This window comes from Dendrobates tinctorius, unplaced genomic scaffold (assembly GCF_039654945.1).
Source record: "Dendrobates tinctorius isolate UK_male_01 unplaced genomic scaffold, ASM3965494v1 ptg000070l, whole genome shotgun sequence".
Taxonomy (NCBI): domain Eukaryota; kingdom Metazoa; phylum Chordata; class Amphibia; order Anura; family Dendrobatidae; genus Dendrobates; species Dendrobates tinctorius.
The window spans coordinates 86,002,501-86,012,968 of NW_027361738.1; positions in this window are offsets into that span (position 1 = coordinate 86,002,501).

Genomic DNA, 10,468 nt, shown 5'->3' on the forward strand with positions numbered 1-10,468 from the left:
AATAATTTAAGTTAAAATGAAGGGGACATAATGTACAAATAAGGAGCCGTACCAAGACGGTAAAGTTCCAAAGAAGTATACAAAATTGCACCAGAAATAATGCAAGGTATACAAATAAATATCATGTAAAATATATAAGTAAGTAAAAGGGCATAAAGGTATATCAGGGGTTAAAAAACCTCTTATCAAAAGATTATGACAGCCCAACAATTAGTGAGTAAAAGGAATCCAAAAGTTCAGCGGTATCAACCCTTAGTGTGCATTGGTTGAATCAGTATATGTGCAAATCACGCAAAACAGTGCACATTGGACACTTGCATCTTACAATGGGATTAGAAGTGGAAAGAGAAATTAATAGCCTGAAGTAAGCATAGGAATGAAAGACATGGGCACATTACCTAAAAGGTGCAGGCAGGGAGCCCCGACGCACCCCTCGAGAAAGCCACACGCGAAACGCGCGTCGGGGCTCCCTGCCTGCACCTTTTAGGTAATGTGCCCATGCCTTTCATTCCTATGCTGCCATAGAGCGCACACATCCTGCAGCGCTGTCCATATTGACAATAGAGGAAGGAAGTGTGTGTCTCCAATTCAAACACTTCTATAAAAAGTTTTCATTTTTGACTAAAAAAAAAACCTAACACATTATACAAATATAAGGCCGCATTCCATTAACACAATTCAGACAGAATTTAGATTTTGCAATTTTCCCTCTTTTAATTCGTCACTATCCTTATTAAAATACCATAAAATATAATATGTGGTTAGAGACAGAAAAATCAATCCATAAGCACAGCGCGATGTTTTAGAGCGCCTGCAGTTTGCTATTAGCAACCGGCATATATTATAGTCTATATTATTTTTCTAGCGAGTTCCAAAATCAGTGATAGGCGCAAAGTGAACACTGTGCAATTATGTTAATCCGGCTTTGATCTCAGAAGCATGCTCGCTGCAGAAATCAGATTGTCGCACTGATAGGCAGCGCTGTCTTTTGTGCCAGGTGGCAGCCTGGACCGAGCAATGGGAAGAAATACATAAGAGTAATTTATAGCTTGCTTTGATTTCCGTCCTGCATGTAATGACCATCTATTTCACCCCATATTACTTGGCATGAGCTGCTATTAGAATGTCTACCCACGGCAGAATGCTGACTTTAATTCGCAGGCTTGTACCTGGTGTTTGGGAATTGTCATGTGCGCTTGTCTTGTGTAAGGCTGGTTTCTGGACGCATTCTAAGGCACTTATTACCACCCTCTTGGACGGTGATAAGGACCCTTACATGGAACTAGGTGGTGTGCAATATTTGGGGAATATCATGTCATGTTTGTCACTCTGTTGTGCTCTGGACAAGAGCTTAATGAAATACTAAATTCAAGAACAGAAAAAAATATTCCAGCACTTCCTCCCTTATTTGCCTCATTTTCATTGATCCTATTTCATTTCATAATACAATTAAACTAAGAAATATCTATAAAAAAATTCTTCTCTATGTGTCTCAGCCCAGTCACTGTTCCTTCTCCTCACTGTCATGTGTGTGATTGTAAAAGATAACTGTCTGCAGCAGGAGCCTCTCCCCATTGCCCAGTCTGCCCTGGGAATGATTAACATCTGAAACTGATTAACATCTTCGTTCCCTGCAAGATTTCTAAAGGATTGAATTTTTGGTTCATTTGATCATTTTTAGGTTTAGTATTCCTTTAAGACATGAAAAATTGCCAACTGTGTTCCTGCCCATCACTTTTTAAAGCACCTTAATGGGGTACTTAGAACCCCTTTATACCCTCATAATTGTCCCTGCATACCCTGCAAAAGTCTTGTGTGCATTTCCCGCAGTGCATGCAAATTGTGCGGTCTGGTCTGATGAGTGTTACTGGATCGCGATCGGCGCCTCCTCAGTCTCGGCAAATACCGCCTCTTCCATCCGCATGGAAGTGTATGATATCTCCTACATCATCCACGCAGTGCTCAACGTCTCACACCATACAGATGCAAAACAGTGCAGATGCGCATTAGGGAGCTGATGACGTCGAAGTGAATACCGGCACCTGTGCACTATAGGACATTGCTCTGCCATAGGGAAGCGCAAGGTGCACCTGTGAAAGTCTCTGATTCAACTGCGCAGGTGCAACGCTTCTATCACTGCGTGGATGACATCGGCGATGTCGTCATCCACTCCACGAAGATAGAAAAGTCAGCGTTTGCCGGGGTTGAATAGGCGCTGAGCGCGATCCAGAGAAACCTTGCACTTTGCGTACAGTACTTTTTTGGAGTTATCCAGAGACAGTTATGAGGGCATAAAGGATTTCAGGATCCCTATCTACATCCTTTAGAAGGTGATGGTCAGGGTTATAAGGTATACAACTGGTGAAAAGTGCAACATGTACACAAATATATGGGAAGAGCAGAGCAGGGTGAGACCAAGCCGGGTTCTAACAGTCAGTACCGGGCAGGGTACAAGCTGGAAAGTCTAAAGACGGAGATTAATTACCGTCAGGTCAACCGCTATAGTGGTGGACTATCTGTAACCACGAACATCTGTGCCTAAATTATATCTGCCAAAACCGAAAAAGAAAAAAAAGCACAAATATAGAAAATGAGCATATACCCTAGAGCAAATAAATAATGAAGTAGTAATAGTGCATGTAAATAACATAGGGGACTTAGTTAACACTATTTTCATCAAAAAAGCAAAAAAAAAAATCCCACCGCGACAAGGTGACCCATTGCGATGGTCCTAACCTGTCTCTAGTATTAAACTATATCTGCTCTTAAGTGGAACCTTTACATTTTGGTTTCTTCAAAGTCATGGTGTTTTTTCACCAGCTTGTGTGTGTTCATGAGTTGCTGAACCATCACTATGTTGGGGCCACCATTAATGTCCCATTTGCATTGCTAGCGCTGCTGATACACGTACACGTCTACAGTCTGAGAAATGCATTTTAACCTCATTGACAACAATGGGCTTTTTATGGCCGCAAAACATGACAAAATCTAGCGCATATATTTCCAACATTTGCATATATTATGACCATCTGTATTTCTTCATAGACCGACATTGTAGAATTGACCCATAAGAATGACAGGACCCTTGTCCAGCAACCATGCTGTGCGTCACACCGCAACAATGACGTCACAACAGGTTTACTAATCTGAAGGGGTGACAGGGATACCAGCAGGTTGGATGAGGTTTACAGTGAATCTGGTCTGGAGGCCATGGGCTACCTGTCACGCATGGTGTAGGACAGACTAAGTGCAACACAAAGGGATAAGGGGAAGAGGGGCCAACACTAGGGAAGTGGGGAGTGGAGACCCCCTAGGCAGATCTAATGTCACCCTGTCTATGCTAAGAGACCCTAAATAGGTTCCGCACCTATCACCTAGCAGGATACCAAATCCCTGCCAGACCCTATCGGTAAGCCCTACTTAGGGAAGGAAGGGGTAACGCTGGTCAAACCCCACTAACCCTAAAGACAGCTAAGATAAATGAAACAAGGGGAACACTTAGCTTGAGTAGACTCAGAGAGAAACACTGACGCCATCTAAACTCCAAAGAGGACTCTAGCAGATTGCTACAGCTCCAAGTCTCAACAGGGAAGTGCAAATAGATAATATCACCAGCTACTCCGAACAGCAAGTTGGTAGTAATAAACACTCAGATCCAGGTGTGACCATTAGAGCCAGAGGAGGTGGCCACTAGGTCCTAGCTTCAGAAGGATCAGGCAGAAGTCTACAAAGCAAATTGCTGAGACTTTCTGTAGACAGATGCAGTGCAACTGTCTGCAGCCTCCGACACACCTGTCACACTACCAACGTGGCTGCTGAAACAGTGTACTGCGAATATTTTTGATCAACTCTACAACATTGGCTTTGGAATATGGACTGTATGAATACATTCAATATGGACTTGTATGTGTGGTCGGAGATAGATAGAAAAATAGTGGCTTGGCCCTAAAAAATTCAACGTAATAATGATTGTACCCCATTAAAAAATAAAAACTACTCCCAAAAAAGACAAAATACCCGTATATACTCGAGTATAAGCTGACACGAGTATAAGCCGACCCCCCTAATTTTGCCACAAAAAACTGGGAAAACTTATTGACTCGAGTATAAGCCTAGGGTGGAAAATGCAGCAGCTACTGGTAAATTTAAAAAATAAAAATAAATACCAATAAAAGTAAAATTAATTGAGACATCAGTAGGTTAAATGTTTTTGAATATCCATATTGAATCAGAAGCCCCACATAATGCTCCATACAGTTCATGATCACCCCATAAGATGCTCCATACAAAATACACCCCATATAATGCTGCACAAAGGTTAATAATGGCCCCATAAGATGCTCCATAGAATAATATGCCCCATATGCTGCTCCATAAAGGTTATTGCACCATAAGGTGTTCCATAGATTATGCCCCCATAAGATGCTCCATAGATCATGCCTCCATATGCTGCCCCCATAAGATGCTCCATAGATTATGCCCCCATATGCTGCCCCCATAAGATGCGCCATAGATTATGCCCCCATATTCTGCCCCCATAAGATGCTCCATAGATTATGCCCCCATGTGCTGCTGCTACTGCTTTTAAAAATAAAAAAAATGACATACCTCTCCATCGCTGGGGCCAGGTGCCGGTGTCACTGCTGGCACCTGAGATATTCACCTGTCCCCCGGTCCATCATTGCTTGCTGATGTCTAGCACGTCATCTGTCAGTGACGTGCAGACTGCAAGGGGTGCGGCGTGCAGTAACCACGTCACTATGCCCTCTGCTGTCTGAACATCACTGACAGATGACGTGACAAACAGCAGCAAGCAGTGATGGACCCCGGACAGGTGAATATCGCTATACTTACCCATCCTGGCACGGTCTCTGCAGCCCCCAGCTTCTCCACGATCTCCCTTCCTGCCTTCAGCGGTCACGTGGTACCACTCATTAAACTCATGAATATGCGCATATTCATGAGTTTAATGAGTGGTACCATGTGTCCGCTGAAGGAAGGAAGGGAGATCGCGGAGAAGCTGGGGGCTGCAGAGACCGTGCCAGGACGGGTAAATATGATCTGACACCCCCACCCCCCTCCCCTTCCGACCCCCTGGTGTATATGACTCAAATATTAGCCGAGAGGGGGACTTTCAGCCCAAAAAAATGGGCTGAAAATCTCGGCTTATATTCGAGTATATACGGTACATCCTCTCTAAAAACAAAGTTTGGCAATTAATGTGACCACTCTTCCTTAATTTTCTGGATGGCAGAAGTAATTGTTGAACCAGAGCCTTAGTGCATAAGGGTTCCCAATGACTTCCGATAAATAAAATATCCCAGCATTAGTAATGGCACATGGTAGGTAGGGGCCCTAGAACACAAGTTACGTCCATGCCCACCAAGGCTGGAAATCTATATCTGTGATCTTTGAGGATCAGTATGGCCTGAATTTTCTCCTGATGAAAAATAGAGGCAGCAGAAGCACAGGAGTATTTGCTCATGGGCTGGATTAGCTCAGTGACTGTTCTATGTGGGTTTAGAAGTGGATGCTGCCAGGGTGGGCCATGGAAGCAGTCATATGGGTAAATTAGATATCTGAGACATCTGAAGTCTTATGGACGTTGTGGTGATCACCACTCTCTAATCTTTTCTTGCCTCATGCTTGGGTTGTTAGGATTCTTCATCTGAGCTTGAGTAAGGTATAAGGATATACTGTAAAAGATAGACAATAAAGAAGAACATTCAAGGTGGCTATGTCAAGACATCAAGATGGACAGCTCCAATGGAGGATTCCTTCTTATATTGGCATTCTAGTGGATCATAGATGGGGATTTTTAGCAGGGGATCCTCTCTATGATATCAATATGCCCTAATGTGACATATGGGTTATGGTTGTCCCCATGAAATAACCATTTTAAAACAATATTATGGATGAGCTTGAACACTGTTGAACTTTGATGTTGGTGAAGACTTTATGGAAGTTGTACACGTCAAGGATGATGAAAACAAGCTGAAATTTCTACTTCAAGCAATGGAGGCTGGACTTAATCAGATTGATCTATTTTCCACATATCATGACAAGACATTGTTGATTGCAACCAACAAGTCTGGTCAACAGTTGAAGGGTAAAAATGACGAGGGCAACCAAGGATGTACAGAGAGTTAAGATGTGAACACCACCACACCCTTTGTTATCTAAGACTGGTGGACCCCCAGAACTCCACAGGATAGGTGATACATGTATTATTAATGGGAACCCATTGAGTCGTTGGTGATGACTAGAATCCTCGTGCTCGTGTCTCCTTAGCCTGCAGTCCAGGATGTTCATTGTCACTCCATCCAAAGTCTATATGATTAGCGATCTGCCACTTTATGCAAGTGCCCACTCCTTGCAGACAAGATTTGAAAAGGAACAAGAGGCTTGAGATCCCCATTCTAAAGATTAGGGGGCTCCCAATTTAATTGTCTATTATGCAATTGTGTAGGGTCTTTGAAGAGCAAATCCCTGGACAGGTGCTGTCCCCCCCATCAAAAAGGAGTACAGCAACCATCTTGGGTAGCCGTGTGCGCAGCAAACAATATAAGACATTCTAAAGAAGCATCAATGATGGTGGTCACCAATTGGTCAAAACCAAACTAATGTATCATTATTTAATTACTGTTCACAGGTCTGTAATGGTAAAAGTAAGAGGTGATTTTTACATACTTTTGATTGCTGAACTCAGTAGGCTTTTTCTTGCACCATACTTTGACCTTTTTGCGTGAACTTTGGTAGATGATTTCAATTCACCCGACAACTTTTGCTACATTTGTGGTTGTTTTATAGTGAAGAAACAATGAAGGCGCATTACGGTCCTTGTTAGAAAATTGTATTATGCGTACTTTGGTGGAAAACTCGGTGATCAGGACAAGTCATGGGCTCAACATATAGTGTGTTCTGTTTGGTTAGAACTAAGACAGTGGTCTAAAGCGAAGAAAGAGATCTTTTGTTTTGGCGTGCCTATGATCTGGATAGAATCGCAAAATCATATTGAGGACTGCTACTTTTGTATGTGTGGAGGGATTCAATCTTAAAAATAAGAAAGAAATTATATACCTAGACCTCCTGTCAGTGATTCGCCCTGAGCCTCACGGTCCAGGAATACCTGTCCTTCACCTCCGGAGAAACTTGAAGATACACCTGATCCAGAAGATTCAAAACATGAAGAGCAGAATTCCGATTAAGACTTTCATGCTATTTCTAAGGAGCCACAGCTTTTTTCACTGCTCGAATTAAATGATTTAGTCAGGGACCTGGACTTTCCTAATTATTCTGCAGAACTTTAAGCTCTAGACTAAAGGAAAAGAACCTGCTAGCTCCTGGTATCTTTTATTCATGGTAGAGAAGCAGAGAAAAGGAATTCTTTCCATACTTTTCTCAAGGCTGTACTCTAGTGTATTGCAGGGATGTTCCTGGGCTGATGGAAAAAATGTAACGTTGAGAACAACATGAGTGAGTGGAGACTATTGATTCATCCAAAAGAAGTCTGAAAGCTGTGCTACTGCACAATGGAAGCAAGCATACTCAGTGCCTGAAGGGCAATCTGTGCACCTGAAGGAAAGCTATGAGAACTTAGACTTTATTCTCAAGAAACTTGATTACGAGGATCGCGAATGGTCAATATGTGGTGATCTGAAAGTTCAAAGGAGACAGACAAAGTACCCATGCTTGTTGTGTGAATGGAACAGCCAGGAATGGATTCATCACTGGAGTCAAAAATGTTGTCCAATGAGAATATCTTTGCAACCCGGACTCAAGAACATAGTTGCAGAAAGTTTAGTTGATCCCACTAAAGTTCTCATGCCACCACTCCACATTAAGCTTGGACTGAAAGAAGGAGACTTTTAAGTACCTGTGTACCATGTTTCAGGGACTGTCTGAAGCAAATCTTGAAGGAATTTTTGTGGGTCCGAATATTCGAAAACTCATAAAGGACGTCGTGTTCGAAAGAAAAATAAAAGCTGTTGAGAAAAGTGCTTGGGATTCTTTTAAAGAAGTCATGAAGAAATTTCGATGTAACAACAAAGATCCCAAATTTAAGTCCATTGTGGAGAATATGCTGAAATATTTCAAAGCCTTGGGTTGTCTGATGAATTTAAAGTTATATTTATTAGGGTACATTCCCATTTGGGCTACTTTCCTGAAAACCTGGGTGCTGCTAGCGAAGTGCAAGGAGAAAGATCTCATCAGGATATCAAGAACGAAAACAAGGTAGATGGAACGTGAACATGATGGGGGACAACTGATCGATGCTTCACAGAGAAGATCCGCAGGCCTTCTCTAGAAGGAAGACATTTTTTGTGTGTCCAGATATTTAGAAGCTCATAAAGGGCGACATGTTCGAAATAAAAATGAAAGCTGTTGAGAAAAGGGCTTGGGATTCTTTTAAAGACGTCGTGATGAAATTTCTATGTAACAACAAAGATCCAAAATTTGCGTCCACTGTGGAGAACATGCTGAAACGTTCAAAAACCTTGGGTTGTCTGATAAATTTGAAGTTACATTTATTACATTCCCATTTGGATAACTTTCCTGAAAACCTTGGGGCTGAAAGTGAAGAGCAAGGAGAAAGATCTCATCAGGATATCAAGGACGATGCCAAGGTAGATGGAACGTGAACATGATGGGAGACAACTGCTCGATGCTTCATGGAGAAGATCCGCAGGCCTTCTATAAGAGGAAATGTATCAAGAGTAGCCTTGAAGAGAAAAGGAAAAGGCGTAAGGATTAATTTCCAATAAAGCTGCATAATGAATATTCAATACATTCTTATATATAATATTGTGTACATTTTTAGCTACAATAAAGATTTTTCTTGTGCATCTAACTTGTACGTAATATAAGAATGAGTCATTGGATTTGAAACAATTTTCATAAACCCAAATTTTGCATAATTCTGGAAGACCATTTCCAATGGTGACTTCATCAGTAGAATAGTGTTGGTCTTCTGCGCAGGAACATCGGACTGGGCTACTCTAAAGTGGCGGCATCAGGAGCTTCAGCCACGTTTGTTTCCTCTCGGGTTCTCTAACAATCTGTTTATTACTCTTGCATATTTCATGTTTCGTTACTTACAGATTTCCAGCAATGTTTTTTGTACTTCCACGTACAACTGTAGTTCCGGTAATGTGATATGTGTCCAACAAAACCTGCTCATTTTTGGAGCGGCGCTGGCTGACCATCATACCATTGTGTGTAATACATACTTTTCCCGGTGTCTGCTAACTGAGGCTGTAATTGTCTGAAAGTATACGTTATTATTACTGTGATACATGACTCGCCCTGTGCCTGTGCCAAGCGGCTATGAGCAAACTAGGTCAGGTTCACACAAGTTCAGTGGCTCATAGCTGGAAAATGTGCTCAGGTATGATTGCAAGGAAAATCAAGTGGATAAATGTGACATTAGCCATTATTTGCTACGAGAAGACTCACCGAGGATGACATGAGATTGATGTCCGTCTAGTGGATCCTGTAAAATGAGCCCTGGAGGAATCTATAAATATTAATGGCCATATAGGGAAGATACAAGAGAAATTAATGGCACAATTAAAGGAGTCGTCCACCTCTAGGGACATTTTTTTTTAACTTAAATACATGCATTTGGGGTTTAAAACATTTTCATTAATATTTTTGCAAATGTTTTACGTTTAGAGGCTCTTTATTTTTCTGCTCATTCCACTTTGGAGTTCAAAACAAAGACAGATAATAAGTTACAAACTTACAAACTGTCCAGTCAGGATGAGCTCACTGACTGATTCTCAGGGAGCTCATTCTGTAGCCACGAGAGCAGTGATAGTTTCTCTTAAGACTTGGGCGCACGACCGGTTTTCTCATTATTTTCACGCACAGTACTTCTACCTATGATAGTCTATGGGCCTGTACGCATGTCTGATTTTTTTTTCTGCGGACCGAGTGGTCCTTGGAAAGAATCGGAGACATGACCAATTTTGATGCGAATGTCAGACTGTACTTGGATGATATGTGTGGTCCGATTTTCATGCACAGACAGGATGGAGAAGGTTGAGAAACTGTATTTTTTCTCTCCATGTACGAGAAAAGCTGATGCCTCTATGGTCAGAATAATTGGAGCGTTTTTCTCGGATGTGGAGACATCGGTGGTGTGAACCTGCCCTAATAGTGACGATCTCACCTATAGCAAATGTCAGTCATATTGTTTAGAAGTGAAATATTAACTTTTGCTTCCATTTTGTTTTGCAGGTGACCCATGGGAGCTGAACGGCCGGTACACCGCAACCTCCAGAATCTGCGGTTCATCACCAGTTGTTTCGAAACACCAGTAGCTTCTTTCTTCTGGAAAACCAATGATTCCGTGTCCACAGTCATACCATTCATTATAAAATGCAAGGCTTTGATTATATGGGCAATATGGTAGAGTTGTAGAGCCAGGAAAGCAATTAATAGAAAAAATAAGTGGAAATAGCAC